The sequence below is a fragment of the Tachyglossus aculeatus genome, unplaced genomic scaffold (genome assembly GCF_015852505.1).
Source record: "Tachyglossus aculeatus isolate mTacAcu1 unplaced genomic scaffold, mTacAcu1.pri scaffold_306_arrow_ctg1, whole genome shotgun sequence".
NCBI lineage: Eukaryota > Metazoa > Chordata > Mammalia > Monotremata > Tachyglossidae > Tachyglossus > Tachyglossus aculeatus.
Genome location: NW_024045020.1, coordinates 17,163 through 24,261, shown reverse-complemented (window position 1 = coordinate 24,261; position 7,099 = coordinate 17,163). Strand labels below are relative to the sequence as shown.

The 7,099-nt window shown below is 43.9% G+C and overlaps 1 pseudogene; it reads left to right on the top strand.

The window, feature by feature from the left end:
- Positions 1-1,242: 1,242 nt before the first annotated feature.
- On the top strand, positions 1,243-2,177 carry LOC119923850 (annotated as a pseudogene).
- The last annotated feature ends 4,922 nt before the right edge of the window (positions 2,178-7,099 follow it).

Sequence of the window (7,099 nt, the reverse complement as noted above, 5' to 3'; positions counted from 1 at the left end):
GCCAGGGAGTCAAAGAGTCGAGGTTATAATCCCAACTGTAACACTTGTCTGCTGTGTGACCTTGGGACAATCACTTAGCTTTTCTGTGTTTCAGTTACCTCATATATAAAATAGAGATTAACCCTGTGAGACCCATTTGGGACACGGACTATGTCCAATCTAACCTGATTGTCTCATATCTACCCCATGCTTAGTACAGTGTCTGGTACATTTTAAGCACTTAATAAATACCATTAAAGAACTTCTCATCTCTCCACCCTGTCCTCACTCCCTTCTGTATCCCTTAAACACTTGTGCCCTCATCCTTTAAGAAATTTGATACCTACCCATATCAACAAAAAAGCATTTAATTACATATCCTTAGATGCTATTGCTCCCACTAACTAATTCATTTAATTACTGCCTCCCGTGCTAAATTGTAAACGCCTTGAGGGCAGGATCATGTCTACCAATTCTGTTGTACCCTTTAAAATGCTTAGTACTGTGCTCTACACCCAGTAAGCTCTCAAGAAATGCCGTTGATTGATCAATACATTGGATTTCCATTCTCGTCTGGACTGTAAATTTGTAGACAGGGAGCAAGTCTACCAAATCTGTTGCGTTGTACTCTCCCAAGTGCTTAATACAGTGCTCTCCACACAGTAAGCAGTAAGAAGCAGTTAGTATGGTGCTCTGCACACAGTAAGCACTCAATAAATACGATTGAATGAATAAACATCATTGATTGATTGCCCCATCGCCTCAACTCCCTCCCTCTGCCCTACCCTCTTCCCCTCTCTACAGCACTTGTGTATATTTGTATATATTTATTACTCTATTTTATTAATGATGTGTATATATCTATAATTCTATTAATCTACTTTGGTGATATTGACACCTGTCTACTTGTTTTGTTTTGTTGTCTGTGTCCCCCTTCTAGACTGTGAGCCCGTTGTTGGGTAGGGATTGTCTCTATCTGTTGTTGATTTGTACTTCCCAAGCACTTAGTACCGTTCTCTGCGAACAGTAAGCGCTCAATAAATACTTTTGAATGACTGGCTGAATGAAAGCAGCTTGCTCAAGGTCACAGAGCAGACACGTGGTGGAGCTGGGATTAGAATCCAGGTCCTTTGACTCCCAGGCCTGTGCTCTATCCAATAATCCACTTGAGAATTTTGCTACTCCACTGACTTTTTAATTCTTCTCCCACTTGCATTCTCAAACCTTGCTCGATTTTTCTCTCAATGCCAGCAGGACTCCATTATGTAAAACCAAACAACGGTGAAAGAAATCATCCTCCTCGGACTGACAAGTGATCCGGAATTCCAAGATGTGCTTTTCCTCTTTCTTTTCCTCACTTACGTATTGAACATCACCGGCAAACCTACCAGCATCACCCTCACCCTGCTGGATCTCCACCTTTAAACCCCCATGTATTTCTTTCTCCACAACGTCTCTTTCCTGGAGATCTCCTTTACCACTGTCTTTGTTACTGAAATGCTGGTCAGCATAGGCACCGGGGATAAGACCATAGCTTTCGCTGGTTGCTTCACACATTATTTTCTTGCCATTCTCTTGGGGGCAACCAAGTTCTACCTTCTTGCCGCCATGTCCTTGGACCACTACGTCGCAATCTTCCGGCCCCTGGAATACACAACCATCATGAGCAGGAGGATTTGTATTCTGCTTGTCCTCTGCTCTTGGGTCTCCAGTTTCCTCGTCACCTCCGGGCCGCACATGATGACTAGCAAGCTCACTTTCTGTGGAGCCAACGTCATCAACCATTACTGTTGTGACTACACCATCTTGCTTCAACTCGCCTGCTCTAACACACATGTCATCGAGGTGATAGAGCTGGTCCTTACCATGGTCACACTCATCTGGACCTTGGCATTAGTGATCCTGTCCTACACCTATATCCTCTTGACCATTTTGAGAATTCCCTCCATCCAGCAGAGGAAGAAGGACATTTCCAACTGTTCGTTCCATATAATCATTGTCTCCCTGTCCTATGGCAGTTGTTTCTTCATATACGTCAATCCCTCTGTGAAAGGTGCTGCAACTTTCAATAAGGGGGTGGGGGGGCTCTTCTGAACACTTCAGTGGCTCCCTTGTTGAATCTCTTTATTTATGCCTTGAGAAACCAGCAAGTGATGAAAGCCTTTAAGAATGTGTGCAGAAAGATAAGCATCTTCTGAAGGAAGTGAGTCTGTTAGTCCCTTGAGAATCATTCATCCATCGATCAATCAGTGATATTTATTGAGTGCTTACTGAGTGCAGAGCACATTACTAAGTTTTTGGGAGAGTGCACTGTAACAGAGTTGGTAGAAACATTCCCTTCCCACAATTAATGTAAAGTCTACAGTCTAGAAGTCAAAATGAGGTGGAAAGAGCATGGAACTGGGAGTCAGAGGACCTGGGTTCTAATCCTGACTTCTCCACTTGCCAGCTGGATAGCCCTGAGCAAGTATCTTCATTGCTTTGTGCCTCACTTTCCTCATCTGTAGAATGATAATAATAATAATTATGGTATTTGTTAAGTGCTTACTACGTGCCAGGCAGTATACTAAGCACTGGGGTGGATACAAGCAAATTGGGTTGGACACAGGTCCTGACCCATGTGGGCTCACAGTCTCGATCCCCATTTTACGGATGAGTTAACTGAGACACAGAGAAGGTAAGGAACTTGCCCAAGGTCACACAGCAGACAAGTGGCAGAGCTGGGATTGGAACCCTCTAACTCTCAGGCACGTGGTCTATCCAGTACACCACGCTGCTTCTAGTTTAGACCTCCAGGGAAGCTTAAAAAAATCTGATTCCTGTGCGAAGAAATTCATCATCATCATCATCAATCGTATTTATTGAGCGCTTACTATGTGCAGAGCACTGTACTAAACGCTTGGGAAGTACAAATTGGCAACATATAGAGACAGCCCCTACCCAACAGTGGGCTCACAGTCTAAAAGGGGGAGACAGAGAACGAAACCAAACATACTAACAAAATAAAATAAATAGAATAGATATGTACAAATAAAATAAATAAATAAATAAATAGAGTAAAAAATATGTACAAACATATATACATATATACAGGTGCTGTGGGGAAGGGAAGGAGGTAAGGTAAAGATTCATCATCTCCAACTAACAAGAAAGGACAGATAAAGACATTGACTCCATGACCTAACGGAGTAACATTTTGAGCTATGCGCCAGGATTGTTGATTCCAGTTCACTGACAAAATTTCAAACTTTTCCAATCAGGGATGAAAAGGTACAAAAATTATATCTTTATGAAACCTGTCTCCTACTATATTAATTCCTCCTAAAATCTCAGCCCACTTCCCTCCCCACGGCCCCCTAACCCGGGTACCACATGAAAAGGTGATACCTGTGAAAAGTAGACTCAGTTGGGGGATGATGGGGGAAGGGAAGAGGCATAGAGTCAACCAGATTATCTAAATACACAAAACTTAATTCTATTGCTCTCTCAAGCTACATATCCCTAGCACGCATGGACAATGATTTAGAAGGGAATATCACAAAAAAATTGTTCATATTATCTTCAATAGCTGTTCTCCCTCCTACTTAAAACCTCAGGTGGGACAGGGACTGTATCTAGCCTGATCATCTCATGTCTACCCCAGTGCTTCTTATAATGCTGTCCGCATAGTAAGTGTTTAACAAATATGATAGTTACTGTGATTATTATACTTCAGGTTTAAATAACTGAACCTTAGTGCCATTGTCATTGAAGCTGAAATTCATTTCTCATAATTCCAAGGTGCCCAAGTTAGATTCCTCTACAATGACGTTAATATTGATCAGTGTTTTAGCTGTAATAAGAAAAGTTATCCGAAAAGTAAAAAACACTTAACAGATGGCACTGTAATCATCTTAAATAATCCAATGTAATGCCAGCTGCATTATATTCATTTTTTATTTTTCAAATAACTATTAAAGCATCCAGATTTTTGAATAGCTAATAGACTATAATAATAATGATAATTATAATTGTATTTATTAAGCACTTACTATGTTCCAAGCACTGTTCTAAGCGCTGGAAGGGGGGATACAAGGTAATCAGGTTGGCCCACGTGGGGCTCCTAGTCTTAATCCCCGTTTTACAGATGAGATAACTAAGGCACAGAGAAGTTAAGTGACTTGCCTAAAGTCACACAGCTGACAAGTGGAATAGCAGGAATTAGATCCCATGACCTCTGACTCTCAAGCCCCTGCTCTTTCCACTGAGCAATGATGCTTCTCTACCACCGGGACTTCATATTCACCCCATACTCAGCTCCACAGCACGTATGCACATACCCACAATTTTTTAATTATTTTAATGTCTGTCCTCCCTCCCTTCCTTCCTTCCTTCCTTCCTTCCTTCCTTCCTTCCTTCCTTCCTTCCTTCCTTCCTTCCTTCCTTCCTTCCTTCCTTCCTTCCTTCCTTCCTTCCTTCCGGTCCCTCTCCCTTCCTTCCTTCCTTCCTTCTTCCTCCCTCCCTCCCTTCCTTCCTTCCTCCTCCCTTCCTCCTCCCTCCCTTCCCTCCTTCCTTCCCTCCTTCCTTCCTTCCTTCCTTCCTCTTCCTTCCTTCCTCCTTCCTCCTCCTCCTCCTTCCTCCCCCCTCCTTCCTTCCTTCCTTCCTTCCTCCTTCCTTCCTTCCTTCCTTCCTCTTCCTTCCTTCCTTCCTCTTCCTTCCTTCCTTCCTTCCTCCCTTCCTCCCCCCTCCCTCCTCCCTCCCCTCCTCCCTCCCTCCCTCCCTTCCTTCCTTCCTTCCTTCCTTCCTTCCTTCCTTCCTTCCTCTTCCTTCCTTCCTTCCTTCCTTCCTTCCTTCCTTCCTTCCTTCCTTCCTTCCTTCCTTCCTTCCTTCCTTCCTTCCTTCCTTCCCCCAGTGCTCTATTGGTTATGAGTGGGTGAACACGTCGGCTCTCTGGCACTGATGTACAACCAGCGACGGGTATCAATCAGCCTTGTCACTCAATCTTCCAGTGGGGTCCCCCAGTTCAGGAGGCTCAGTCTCAGCAACCCATAAAAGTAAATAAATCAAAGTCAGCTGCGTTTAAAATATTTTCCAACCAGGCAAGAGGTAATCCTGCATCTCTCCTTGTATCAATCATAATCATTGTATTTAGTCATTTTATATACTTTAATGGCATTTGTTAAGTGCTTGCTATGTGCCAGGTACTGTTCTTAAATGATGGGGTAGATACAAGCTAATCAGGTCAGGACGCTGTCCATGACCCACCATGGGGCTCACAGTCTTAATCCCCCACTTTACAGATAAGGGAACTGAGGCCCAGAGGAAGTCAAGTGACTTCCCCAAGGTCAACATACCCATACAAATGGTGGAGGTGTGAATTAAGAAGCCAGGTCGCCTGAATCCCGGACCAGGTCTCCTCACCCACTAGGCTACCAACTCTATTGGTACTCCCCCAATGCTTAGTACAGTGCTCTGCATACAAGTGCTCATAATTAACCACTTATTAGTGGACTAAGTCTTATGCACATTACTTCACACGTAATCTAGAGTGTAAACTCGCTGGTGGGCGGGAAACATGGTCCTACCTGGCTCCATTATATTGTATTCTCCTTATTTATATTAAGTACCTGTCTCCCCTCGACTGCAAGCTCTCTGTGGGCAAGGATTGCATCTCCCAACCCTGTTTTATTGTGCTCTCCCAAGCGCTTCATTAAATAAAATAAATAAATAATGAATAAAGCATTCAAGAGGAGCAGCATAGTCTATCATCCTGGCCCTCAAGGAGTTTATAATCTGACCCAGGTGATGGTTATTGTTTTTGACAATCTTCCTGATGCTTATGGATGTGTCTAGTGTAAAGAGTACCCTTCTGGGAGACCGGAGACCTGGGTCCAGTCCTAGCTTTATCACTTGCCCGATATAAGTCACTTGACCTCTCTGGGCTTGCATTTTCTCATCTGTAAAAGGAGGATAATAGTATATGCTTCTCCCTACTTCTTAGATTATGTGCCCTGTGTCCAATCTAGTTATCTTCCATTTGCCCTAGCACTTAGCACATAATAAGCACTCAATAAATACCAGTATTATTATTATCATAATTATTACAATTATTGTTGCTATTGACCAATCAATGATATTTATTGAGCTCTTACTGTGTGCTGAACACTTCACTAAAAGCTTGGGAGGGTACAGTATCACAGAGTTGGTAGACACCTTCCCTCCCCACAAGAAGCTTACAATCTAGAGGGGAGACAAACTTTAATCAATCAATCAAAGATATTTATTGAACACTTCCCGTGTGTTGAGCACTGTTCTAAAAGCTTAGGAGAGTACAACAGGGCTGGTAGACATGTTGCCTGTCCACAAGACCTATGTGTGCACTGTACTAAGTGCTTGGGAAAGTACAACGCAATAAGACATGTTCCTGCCCACAAAGAGCTTAAAGTCGAGATGAGGAGACAGACACTAAAATAAATTATTGACCTGTACATACTCTGAACATTCTCTCTTTAAGGAATGCTTGTGTTTCTCACACACTCATTTTGTGCCACTAACATATTTAGAACATTTTCGTGGAGGGTCTCTGGTCTATCCCGATCAGAATTTTTAGGTTTTTGTATTCCTGGAGGAAAGCTGGATGGAGATCAGAGAGGACCTCTCTGCTACTCCCCGAACCTTCCTGTTGGCCCCGTGTATGAGGAAGCCCTGCAGTCTGACACCGAGCGACCCTACCCTTCACCCCTCTGTTTTCCCAGCTTCACCCCAGGCCCCCTCCTCCCCGAGCAGGCTGGCGACAGATGGGGCAGTTGTCATGGCTCTGCTCCCGCTGCGACTTTATAAACTGCATGGCGTAGTGGATAGAGAACGGGCCTGGGGGTGGGGAGGACCAGGGTTCTAATCCCACTCCCGCCACATGTGTGCTGGGTGACTTTGGACAAGCCTGCTGGGCGATCTTGGGAAAGTCACTTAACTTCTCTGGGCCTCAGCTCCCTCATTTGTAAAATGGGGATTAAGACTTTGAGCCCATGTGGGACGGGCACTGTGTCCAACCCAATAACCTGGATCTACCCCAGTGCTTAGAACAGTGCTCACACACAGTAAGCGCTCAATATCGTTTCCTGCCTTAATTCTGCCCTCTCCT